Source organism: Salvelinus namaycush, unplaced genomic scaffold (genome assembly GCF_016432855.1).
Source record: "Salvelinus namaycush isolate Seneca unplaced genomic scaffold, SaNama_1.0 Scaffold1529, whole genome shotgun sequence".
NCBI lineage: Eukaryota > Metazoa > Chordata > Actinopteri > Salmoniformes > Salmonidae > Salvelinus > Salvelinus namaycush.
In genome coordinates this window covers 29,308-42,702 of record NW_024058263.1, presented here as the reverse complement: position 1 = coordinate 42,702, position 13,395 = coordinate 29,308, and the positions used below count along the sequence as shown (strand labels likewise).

The window sequence follows — 13,395 nt, the reverse complement described above, 5'->3', positions numbered from 1 at the left end:
GTCTTTCAACCTACTACATTCAATAAAAAAGTGCATCAAATTTTCCACCCCCGTACCACAAATATCGCATTCTCTTTTAATATCCCTATTTATTTGATGCAAAACCACATTTGTAAAAATCCTATTATGTTTCAATTTAAAATCATTGTCTTCACATTCTATAAAATTATATTTTACATTTACATTCTTCCATATTGATTTTACATCCATGTTTGGAAACACCCTAGACCACACTTTCTCCGCAGCAGGACTTTTTATCTCTTTTAAAATACATTTTCTATAAACCATTTTAACTTTTAGCCCTGATAAATCATGTTTCTCCCCATTACTTTCATAATATAAAACTGGTAAAGCCCTAGATCTTTTGACCACCTCTTTGTTTATTAAAATCACCCACTCCCCGGGAATACATCCTAATATTTTCTTGTACATATTCTCCACAGTAGTTTTACTTATTTCTTCATCTACTTCAACCACATTGTCATATATAGCCTGAAATGGAAGAAACCCAGGAATTACCTCATATGCTATGTCACCTATCTGCCTCATCCCAGCCCTCATAAAATATTTACAAAACAACATCATATTATTGCACTTTATCTTTGGATTTAAAAATATCGGCTGATTTAAAATATTTTCTAAACTGGTACATTCATAATAAATATTTGGTAAAAACCGCCCCCAAGCCTCAAACACTTCTCTGTAAAACAAAGGTATATTACCTAACATTTCCTTCTTCATACTCATCAATAAACCATTGTCCCCCATCCTCCCAACCTCCTGCAAATACTCTTTAAAAAACCTTTTCCACCCATAATCCAATTCACCAAATAAATATTTCCGTACCATTTTTACTCTAATTGCTGTTTTCCTTACTCTTAAATCTACCAACTTCAAACCCCCCTCCTCATAACCTGCAATCAAAGTTTTAAAAGCTATTCTCACCCCCTTCCCTTCCCATAAAAAATCAACTACAATTTTATTCATTTCAGATAAAACCCATTCTGGCATATCCAAAACATTCATTACATAAATAAATATTGACATCAACAATGAATTTATGACAATTACTTTCCCTTTTAATTTCAAAGACCTCCCCCTCCACATATTTACCACCTTTCTAACTTTATTTATTACACCACTCCATGTCAAATCCCTAGCTTCCATTTCTTTCACCCCTAAAAACACTCCTAATACCTTAAAATAATCTTTAACCACTTTAAAAGGAAAATTCCCCTCATTAATCTTCCCAATATACATTACTACTGACTTCTCCATGTTAACCTTTGCACCCGATGCTTGTCCATATACTTTAAAACACTCCATCACCCTTTTTACACTACCCTCATCTCTAACTGTTATAGTGGTATCATCTGCGTATTGATGTATCAAACTAAAACCTCCTTGCGGAGTCTCTACACAATTTATAAGATTATCTCTTTTAAGAAATGCTGCTAAAGGTTCTACCGATAAAACGAATAATAAAGCTGATAAAGGACACCCCTGTCTCACAGATCTCTCAAGAATAAAAGAATCGGTTAAAACCCCATTACATTTCACCCTACTTTTTGCCTTCTTATATAATAATTTTATCCATCCTATTATTCTATTACCAAAACCATATTTATCCATTACCCTAAACATAAAATCATGTTCCACCCTATCAAAAGCTTTATTTAAATCTATGCTTAAAACAATTCCCCCCATCTTATCATGATTCATTTTATTTATCACATCTCTAATTGTATTAATTGTATCCGCAATATCTCTACCAGGCACACTATAATTCTGTGTAGGTGCTATAATATCATTTAAAACTTGCTTCATTCTATTTGCCAGTATCTTTGCTAAAATCTTATAATCCGAATTTAATAAACTAATTGGCCTATAATTCTCCAATTTTAATTTACTCCCCTTATTTTTATATAAAATCGTTATCAGCCCTGTCACCATAGATTCAGAAATACTATCATTATCCTCCATATATTGATAAACTTCCAATAAAATAGGTGCTAAAAAACTGGCATATATTTGATAAAACTCTGCAATTATTCCATCTACTCCAGGACTCTTATTTACTTGTAAACCCTTAATCGCATCTTTAACTTCAGTCAATGTTATCTTCCCATCACACATTTGTTTATCCTCTACATTAATTTGCACATCCACACTATCCAATATCTCCTTTACACACCCCTCATCCACCTCCCCTTTCTTAAATAAATCCTTATAAAAATTCTGCACTGTTTCTAAAACCTCTACATAATCATTGACAACTTCACCCTTTATATTTTCGATCTCTCTAATATATGTTCTCCTCTGTTTATTCTTCTCTAAACCAAGAAAAAATGAAGTACATTTCTCCCCCTCCAAAACATACTTTGCCTTACTTCTTATAATTGCACCCTTACACTTATCTATTTCATATTTAGTCAATTGTGCTTTTAATTCCAAAAACTTTCCTATATTATAATTAGGTTCACTGTCACACTTCCTCATTTCTTTATCCAATTTAGCCCTCAACTCATTTTCTTCTCTTTTCATCCTACCTCTCTTTTTCCTTGCATATCCTATACTAAAAACTTTTATTTTTTCCTTAACCTTATCCCACCATGAACACTTATCATTCTCTTTCTGCTTATCCTCCATTTCACATGCTATCAAAGATTTAAGTTGTTTCCCATATTCCTCATCTCCCAAATACCCTGCATTCATACACCATATTCCACCCCCTGTTCTTTCCTTATCTAATCCCACTGAAAATGTTAAACCTGCATGATCACTAAAAGTTGTAAAAACATACTTAATATCTTTCATAAAATTCCTTACACCTTCTTTTACTAAAACCAGATCTATCCTCGTTTGTTTCAAATCCCCTAAAACCACCTGCCTTCTAGAAAATTCTCTTTTTTCTGGATTTTCCTCTCTCCATATATCAATTATTCCTTTTTCTAACATCATCTTCTTTAAAACCCCCCTAGATACATCACTTCTAAAAATAGCTCCTCTTGTCATATCCAGTCTATCCATTTTAACATTAAAATCCCCAACTACAATACAGTTTCCCTCACACCATTTCCCTATTTCTAAAAATAAATCTTTGCGCTCTATTTCAGTATTAGGCGCATAAATATTTATAATTCTAAAAACCATACTCATATATTCAAAATCTACAATTAAAATCCTCCCATTATTATCATTATATATCTGTTTCACATTATCCACCACATCCCTCCTCAATAAAATAGCAACCCCACTTGAATTCCCTCTGCCGTTGTTTACATAAATAAAATCCCTCCATATTTTTTTAACTTCTAAAACACATACATTATCCCAGTGCGTCTCTTGAATACATAAAATATCTGACTTCTTCATTTTTATTATTCTATTAAATTTTCCCATTGTCCTCAATCCATTTGCATTTATTGACATTATATTTACCATTCTAATAAATAATAAAATGATAAAATATAATTTCATTTTCCTCTACCTGTTATCCAGTTTCTTTCCTCTTCCACCCTTTCTCTCCCCCTCTTCCCGCCGCTTTCCTCTTCCTGTATCCTTCCCTCGTTCTTTCAATCTTTTCTCCATCCTCCGTATCCGATATCTCTTCCAATTCCATGTTTTCCAGCCAACTCACCCTCTTGACATCCACATCCGTTGTGCTCCCCGTATTCATCTCCGCTTCTTGTATAGTCGTTGTGCTCCCCGTGCTCATCACCGTCTCTGGTATTGTCATCAACTCCATAACCCCCTCCATTTCTTCACCCCCCGAGCTACTTGTTAGTGCTGTGCCTTCCCCCAAAACCTGTGAGTCCCCCGTGCTTCCCCCCATTCCACTCCCCCCCTCCTCCTGAAAACTCCCTCTTCTTACTTCTGAGTCCATACTGCTCCCAATTTCATTTATCTTCTGGTCCTTCTTCCTTCTTCCTTCCTCCGTCTCTCCACCCTCCACCACGTCCTCTCCTCCATCTTCTTCTCCTTCTTTCGACAATACAACTGCTTCCTCGAATAGTGTTTGACTCCCCTCTCCAGCCCTAACCTCTCCACAGTTGCACTCCGCCACTCTCTTTCTGCATCCACCACAAAAATTCCTTTCCTTCTCTCCATCACATTCCCTCGCATAGTGTCCTTGATTGCCACACTTAAAACACTTAAATTCCGGGCAGTCTTTAACTATGTGCCCGGGTTGAATACACATACGACACACTCTGACCTGTTTGTCATGGATGACTCTGAAATATTCTGCTCCCTCCAACGTCTCAATTCTTGTAGAATAAGGTAATGATGTCACTTTTTCTGTGAACTTGACCTTGCAGAAACGTGTCCCGTCAACCACCTCTGTTCCTGGCCAAACTCTCCTCCTTATCTCCGAGACAGCCGCCACTCCCCAGCTACTCAGCTTGCCCAGTATCACACCGTCTTCTACATATACTGGGAGATTCATGAACGACACCACCACTTCCTTCACATTAATATCTCTCGCCAGAATCTTTGTATCCTTTATTCTTAATCCATCCATTAGACGTTCTTTTCCTTTTTCATTTCTCATCGTAATTTCGTACTTCTTCTCCCCTTTCATTCGGCATCCCACCACCTCTCCACACACCTCCTTAATTGCTCTTAGTAGTTCCATTGTCGTCACTTTGTCTTCTCCTTCCAACTCAATTGCCAACGTGTATTCCTTGCCATATTTCATTTCTTCTTTATCTTCATTTTTCTTCCGTTGCGCCTTTTCGTTGTCTTTGTCCATTCCGTTTGTCTTTTCCATGTTGTCCGTCATAGTAAAAAAAATGAATCCAAAAAACTCTCCCCCAAGCAGAAAAACTGCAAGGGGGAAGACTAACCAATCTTAAAACTATTCAACTGAAGAAAATAATAAATTATATTGCAAAAACCAATTAATTAACAAAAATAGCTCTCGAGCAAACACTCTCCAGCAAACACTCACTCACAGCTCAGACACTCGCACCTGTCGTCACTTCTCCAATCAGGAAATGCGCATTCAGGCTGGTATGGCCGTAAGCGAAGGTACATCTCTTGGTACACCATATAAAGTCAAAGTGAGTCTGATAAACAGACATTGCATTCTCACCAATTAGATAAGCAGCTTGAACTTTGGCTCACTCAAAAAGTGGAAGAAATTACATATACTGTAGCCATCACTTTTTAGCACAGATAGTTGGATGAAATACAAACAAACCTTGCTAACATTTCAAAGCGAGGGCACATATTTCAGCCTTGTGGGAAAAAACAGACAAATACAATGACTTCTGACAAATACATCATCAGCAACAGTTTCCCATGCAGCTATCCTACTAGCCACAATAAATACACAAAAGCTCTGGATGTTGAAAACCTATTGCATTGTTCTGTGCTAAGGAGGAACGCATGTATGGACAATTTCATATTGGAAGCGCATGACACATAATGACCGGGGGGGGTTAGAGTGGCTTCTCAACTATCTCTTGATTGAAGTACCAGCGTGGCATAAATACAATGCTGCATTTCGCAACATAATGTTTAGACAAAATGCCAACAATGTTTTGCTACAAACAAATGTTTCCACCTTTCGATTGGTCCACAAAGTCTCTTTCATAACTGACTTCAAAGATCTCCATAAGCACAGTCGGTTGACTCAAGTCATCCTTAAGCCTGCCGCCAAGCAACGGTTTATCATTAACAAAGATATCAGGGTAAAGCACAAACGACCACTACCATAAATTTTGCATTCGAGACTCCCATATTTGGAAAATTCAAAAGGGGTCAGCCCAGCCAGAGTGGAATGGCTGAGCCCCACACTGGGTCAACCACCTTCTTGATCACCGTATCTCTTCTGCTTAGTGGAGGGCAAGTCTCTCCAGTGCCAACATTTTCTGCTAACGGGAACCACTTTGTGTTCTGATAATATCGTATCACATCGACCTGCGTTAAATGCCGTTTAGGAATGCACTTGCACACAGAGTGGTGAAAAAGTAGTTTATTTTGTTTACTAGATTATATCAGTGAACCACTAGATTCCCATCATGCAACACTGTCGAAAAAATCACCAATTACTTTTTAATATCTTAACCTATCTGATATCACAAATGTTTGCGATATGACGAAATACAATCACATTCAGATACACACACACACACACACAGACAAATGCATGAAACCAATTGATTTATTATCGATAACATCTCACATTCTCTTGTGCTTTTGATTTACTCCATAAAAGAAGGGTTGTAATTCCAACATGGAAAACACAGGGCCATCAGACACCAGTCCAGTTCCACTCCTCACCAGCATTATTTCCTTTGATCATTTGAACAGGGCGAGGGAGCACAAAGCACACACAAGCTGCATTCAGTAACAATATTCTTATTTGTCTTATAAATAAAAGGCAGTTGCTCCCTGACAACACAAGGAACTTTGATCGTATTAAAAGGGCAGGGGAGACTAGCCCATAGAAGCTGCATTTAGTCAATTCAGCATCAAATGCTTACTACAAGGCAGTGTTGCTGATGAAATAATGCCACACCCCCTAGTGGACAAAAGGCTTACAGCACCTGGTATTCCCAGGCGGTCTCCCATCCAAGTACTAACCAGGCCCGACCCTGCTTAGCTTCCGAGATCAGACGAGATCGGGCGTATTTTTTTTTTTTTTTTTTATTTATTTTTTTATTATAAAAAATTCTTGTTTTACAATATTTACAAATTCAATATGCAAAAACCATTTCAATCAATACATTTCTAAACATAGGCAGGCAAACAATTCACCCCCTATCAAATCAAAGAACCCAAAGAAATTAAAATACCAGAATTATACAACCAATGCATACAAGACTTTATTAAGACAAATTCCACAAAAAAAAAAAAATAAAAAAAAAAAAATAAAATAAATAAATAAATAAAAATAAAAATAAATAAAAAATAATATCTCCAACACTTTACACATCAAAACCCATACACCAAACCACCATCCTCCCCCACAGTAATAAATCCACAATCCTTCATAAACACCCTCTCAAAATCCTCCTGCTTAGACCTATACATCAAATCTACATCCTTCCTTATCAATCCTTCAAATACCTTCCACACTGTCACCCTCTTTCCCTCAAACCTTGCCAAGTTCCTCCTAGAATATACCGCATACCTTGCATGTGATAGCATAAAATTCAACAATACAATATTCACCCCCCTCACATGCTGACCCACTCCAAACAATACCAACCACCTCCAATCAACCCCACCTATTATCTCTTCTCCCCAGTACCTTTCTAACATTTCCCTCAACCTCACATAAAACCCCGCCACATCAACACATTCAAACATCATGTGCATCAGATTTTCATCCTCATCTCTACATACATCACACACACGAGACACTGACCTGTCTACCTGATGTAACACCACCTTAGTAAAAACACGGTTGTGCCTCAACATAAAGTCAAAATGGGTACATTCTAGACTGTTGAGCCTCACTACCATGTTTTCCCACAACGTCTCAACTTCCATCCCTGGAAAAACTTGCCTCCACACTTTCTCCGATGCCGGCGCTCTGACCTTCCTGGTAATAATCGCCCAGTATAAGGCCCTCACCTGAGTAGAGGATAAGGCTTGCATGGTTTCTCCACATTTCACCTTCATCTCAGGCAAGGTCTCTAAGACTGCATTACTCGAATGATTGTCCAGCAGCCTCACCCACTCCCCTGGAACACACTCCTTTATCCTCTCATACATTCGCAACACCGTCCCTTTTCTGACATCTTCATCTATACCCCAGACAGTATCTACGATCGCCTGATCAGGCAGGAACCCCGGCACCACCTCATACCTAAAGTCCCTCACTCTTATCATGCCTGCCTTCATTATTACCTTACTCTCCATCATCTTTCCCTCTGATTTCAGCATTGGGTTCAGAAAAACTGGTATATTCAAAATCACCCCTATAGAGTCACACTCATAACTTACCTGCGGTAAGAACTCTGCCCAGGCCCTGAACACCTCCTGGTAAAACTCAGGCACCTCTGCATACATGCTAGGCTTAAAACACATTAACAACCCGTAATCCCCACAACCTCCACTCCTATGCAACCAATGTCTGAAAAACTCCTTCCACCCCTGACCCTCCTCCCCATACAAAAACCGTTGCACTCTCTTAACCCTCATGGCTTTTAACTTCACTTCCAGATCTATTAATCTCAACCCACCCCTATCATAATTTGCTATCATCACATCGCGAGCAATCTTCACCCCCTTCCCACCCCACAGGAAATCAGACACTAAATTATTAATTCCCTTCAGAACCCATTCCGGCATGTCCATAACCCCTAAGGTATACACACATTTGGACATCAACAATGCATTCACCACCACCACTTTCCCCCTCAATTTTAATTTCCTTTGTTTCCAACAATTTAAAGTCGTCTTTATTTTATTAATCACCCCTGTCCAAGTTAAGTCCCTCGCCTCCCGCTCATCTACCCCAATATTCACACCTAAAATTCTCACATGCCCCTTAACAGTCTTAAAAGGAATGTTACATGTACTTATAACATTATCATCAGCACATAACATTTGTGACTTTTCTACATTCACCTTAGCCCCAGAAGCTCTCCCATACACATCAAAACACTTCATCAGACAATTCACACTCTCTCCATCCCGCACAGTACATGTGGTATCATCAGCATAATGATGCATTACACTGACGCCTCCCCCCGGGAGGTCCACTCCATGCACTCCTCCATCACGCTTTACAAACGCCGCTAAAGGCTCTACTGAGATGCTGTATAGCAATGCAGACAATGGACAACCCTGCCTAACAGACCTGCCCAGGGGAAAGGAATCAGTTAGCACACCATTACATTTAACGACACTGCAAGCTGACCCATACAAAAGCTTCACCCATTCTTTAAGACGAGGCCCGAACCCAAATCTTGCCAAAGCCTCTAATAGGAACCGATGCTCCACCCGATCAAAAGCTTTATTCAGATCTAGACAGAGCACCGCCCCTCCCACTTCCTGCATCTGCTTCACTACATCTCGGATAGTGCAGAGGGTGTCCACTACATCCCGCCCTGGAACTCCATAGGCCTGAGTAGGTGCTATGATGCTTCCCATCAACTTATTCAACCTATTTGCCATTATCTTAGCTAGCACCTTATTGTCTGAGTTCAAAAGGGTTATTGGTCTGTAGTTCTCTAATTTCAGTCTGCTCCCCTTCCCTTTATATAACATAGTCAACACACCCATAGCTAAAGATTCAGGGACTACCCTCTTCTCCTCCATACACACATACACACGCAGCATCAGTGGGGCCAGTATGTCCCTAAACTCTCGGTAAAATTCTGCAGTCAGACCATCTGAACCCGGGCTCTTATTTAAGTTCAGGCCCAAGATAGCAGCTTTAATCTCTGCCAATGTAAAATCAGCATCACACATCTCTGCATCCTCAGTCGACACCCTAGCCTCCACTGCTTCTAGCACTCTTCTCATACTCACTTCATCTACCCCGCCCGACGTAAATAAGCCCTTATAAAAGGAATGCACTGTATTTAAAATTCCTTCCAGATCTGTCACCCTCTCCCCTCTCTCATTTAACAGCTCTGTTAGAAAACTCCTTTCCTGCATCCTCCTTTCTAACCCCAGGAAAAAAGCAGTATTCTTCTCCCCATCCACCACATACTGTGCTCTACTCCTCACCACTGCCCCCATACACCTGTGCCTCTCTACTACCCTCAACTCCTCCCTCACCCTCAGGTACTCTGTAACATCATAGCCTGGACAGTTTTCTACCTTTTCTAATTCCAATAACAGGCGGGATTTAAGAATCCTCTCCTCCCTCCTCCTTAACACATTTGCCTGTCTTGCACTAGATATTGCCAGCCTCTTGAACTCCCCTTTTAATCCTTCCCACCACACACTCACATCAGACTCAAATAGAGGATCTGACACGGCGTCTTTCACACACTCTTTCACTGCTGCCTTAAACCCCTCATCCTTCAGCAGACTGGCATTAAGACACCACAAACCCCCCCCCCTCCCCTCCCCTGATGCACCCAGCCGGAAAAGCAGAGCATCATGGTCACTAAAAAATGTCTGAGAATACTCTACCCCCGCAACCAAGTGCGCAACCTCTCTATGAGCGAGACACAAATCTATACGTGACTGCTTGAGCTCACCCCTCACCACTTGTCTTCGAGAGAACACCCGCTTATCTGGATTCCTCTCCCTCCATATATCCACCCAATCCTCATCCCGCATTAGCCTTACTAGCGCTCCCCTAGATGAGTCAGAGCCAAAATGTGCGCTACTTGAGGCATCTAGCCTATCCATCCATACATTAAAATCTCCCACAAGCAGACAGTTCTTCCCACATAATCCCCCCATTGACATAAACATAACCCTCCTCTCAATTTCTTTATTAGGAGCATACACATTGTATAACGAGTACTCTACATCTTGATAAGTGAAACCCACTCCCACCATTCGACCCACAGTGTCAGCACATAACAAATTTATATTAGACACAACATTGTGTTTTACCAAAATAGCTACCCCACATGCCCGCACAGTACCATTACTTACGTATATTTGTCCATTCCATCTCTGCCTTACATTGTCCATATACGGCTCAGTCCAATGAGTCTCCTGAAGACATAGTATGTCCGCAGAAAAGGCTTCCAACACTAGCTCTAGCTTTTCTTTGCTACGAAGTCCATTAGTGTTGATAGATACAACTCTCACCATTATGAATATAAAGAGGAGGGGATGAATCCAGTCCTTCCTGATTGATCTTTTACCTTTTTTTTTTCCTGGTAATCATGTTCCTTTTACTCTCCCTCCGCAGAGATTGTATGTGCTCCTTCTCTTCCTCCGTCAGCTCTTCTTCCGACCCTTTTCGTTTATAAGAGTCATCCCTTGCAGGATCCACCTCCCTAGAGTAGCCTCCCTGGACTTCAGACCCAGTCGGGATCTCCACTTCACCTGCAGAACCCGAAGCCAATGCCTCTCCATGTGCTTCTTTTTCAAACCACTCTACCCCCCCCTCTCCACGAGGAACGCCCTCCAACTCCACATCATCCAGGCTTGAACTTATCCCTCCATCCTTTAATGCCTCCTTTCCTACAGGACAAGGCCCCGTCTCTGCTTCATCCTCCGACTGCCTCTGGTCTTCTTCGCCCTCCCTCTCTCCCTGGGACTGCTCGCTCATGCCGATCTCATCCCCCGTTCCTTCCATCTCGCTCTCCTCCATGACACTATTTCCGCTGAAGACCTGTGATGCCAAGTCATGAGCATCTTCACCATGGGAACATGAGCACTGCGCAACACTCCTCCCGCATCCAACACAACCGCGCTCTCTTCTCCCATTGCACTCTCGTGCGTAATGCCCCTGCTCACCACACTTATGACATGCGAAATCAGGGCACTCACGTAGCACGTGCCCTGGCTGGATACACAGCCTACAGACCTTCACCTGACGATCGTGTATTACTCTAAAATACTCAGCCCCTTCCATCGTTTCAAATTTGGCCGAATATGGCAGCGAGCGCACAGTGTCTGTGAACTTTACTTTGCAGAAGCGCGTCCCATCGGCAACTTCCGTCCCTGGCCAGTAGCGCCTTTTCACCGGTGATACAGCAGACACACCCCATGCTCTTAGCCGTTCTGTGATGTCCTCGTCTGTAATATATACTGGGAGGTTTAAGAAGGATACAACCATCTCATCCAGCGAAAGATCCTTTACCATTATTCGACAGCTCCGGATTTTAAATCCATCCATCAGTTTTTCCTTCCCTCTCGCACTTGATAGCGTCACTTCATATCGTTTTTCATCTTTGACCCGACATCCGCAGACCAGTCCACAAACTTCTTTAATCCCTCTCAATAGCTCCATCATTGTAATTTTCTCCTCTCCCATAATTTCCACAGCCACTGTTAAATTCTTTTCATACTTTTGCTTCTGTCTTGTTGTAGCGCCATTTTCCATGTTTCCTTTGTTCGTCATCTTTTTACCAGCGTGGGTCCAAGCCATTGTATCCATCTTCAAAAACGACAGGAGGAAAGTCCCCCAAACAGCAATATGCTGTCGGGGAACAACCCCAAACTATAACTCAAACTTAATCAATTCACAAAAAGGAGATTGTACTTCAAAAAGCCCAAAAACTCAAACACAAACTCTCTGGAGCAAACACTCAGACTCAGCGCAATCACTCACACCTGTGTCAATTACCCAACAACAGGTGCATATTCAGGCTGGTATGGCCGTAAGCGAAGGTACATCTCTTGGTACACCATATAAAGTCAAAGTGAGTCTGATAAACAGACATTGCATTCTCACCAATTAGATAAGCAGCTTGAACTTTGGCTCACTCAAAAAGTGGAAGAAATTACATATACTGTAGCCATCACTTTTTAGCACAGATAGTTGGATGAAATACAAACAAACCTTGCAAACATTTCTAAGCGAGGGCACATATTTCAGCCTTGTGGGAAAAAACGGACAAATACAATGACTTCTGACAAATACATCATCAGCAACAGTTTCCCATGCAGCTATCCTACTAGCCACAATAAATACACAAAAGCTCTGGATGTTGAAAACCTATTGCATTGTTCTGTGCTAAGGAGGAACGCATGTATGGACAATTTCATATTGGAAGCGCATGGGGCGCGTATGACACATCATGACCGGGGGGGTTAGAGTGGCTTCTCAACTATCTCTTGATTGAAGTACCAGCGTGGCATAAATACAATGCTGCATTTCGCAACATAATGTTTAGACAAAATGCCAACAATGTTTTGCTACAAACAAATGTTTCCACCTTTCGATTGGTCCACAAAGTCTCTTTCACAACTGACTTCAAAGATCTCCATAAGCACAGTCGGTTGACTCAAGTCATCCTTAAGCCTGCCGCCAAGCAACGGTTTATCATTAACAAAGATATCAGGGTAAAGCGCAAACGACCACTACCATAAATTTTGCAAACGACCACTACCATAAATTTTGCATTCGAGATTCCCACATTTGGAAAATTCAAAAGGGGTCAGCCCAGCCAGAGTGGAATGGCTGAGCCCCACACTGGGTCAACCACCTTCTTGATCACAGTATCTCTTCTGCTTAGTGGAGGGCAAGTCTCTCCAGTGCCAACATTTTCCGCTAACGGGAACCACTTTTTGTTGTGATAATATCATATCACATCGACCTGCGTTAAATGCCGTTTAGGAATGCACTTGCACACAGAGTGGTGAAAAAGTAGTTTATTTTGTTTACTAGATTATATCAGTGAACCACTAGATTCCCATCATGCAACACTGTCGAAAAAATCACCAATTACTTTTTAATATCTTAACCTATCTGATATCACAAATGTTTGCGATATGACGAAATACAATCACATTCAG

The 13,395-nt window shown here is 40.9% G+C and overlaps 2 pseudogenes; both read right to left on the bottom strand.

The window, feature by feature from the left end:
- Positions 1 to 5,693: 5,693 nt before the first annotated feature.
- Positions 5,694 to 5,847, bottom strand: LOC120036954 (annotated as a pseudogene).
- A 7,121-nt stretch (positions 5,848 to 12,968) lies between these two features.
- On the bottom strand, positions 12,969 to 13,118 carry LOC120036949 (annotated as a pseudogene).
- Between the last annotated feature and the right edge of the window lie 277 nt (positions 13,119 to 13,395).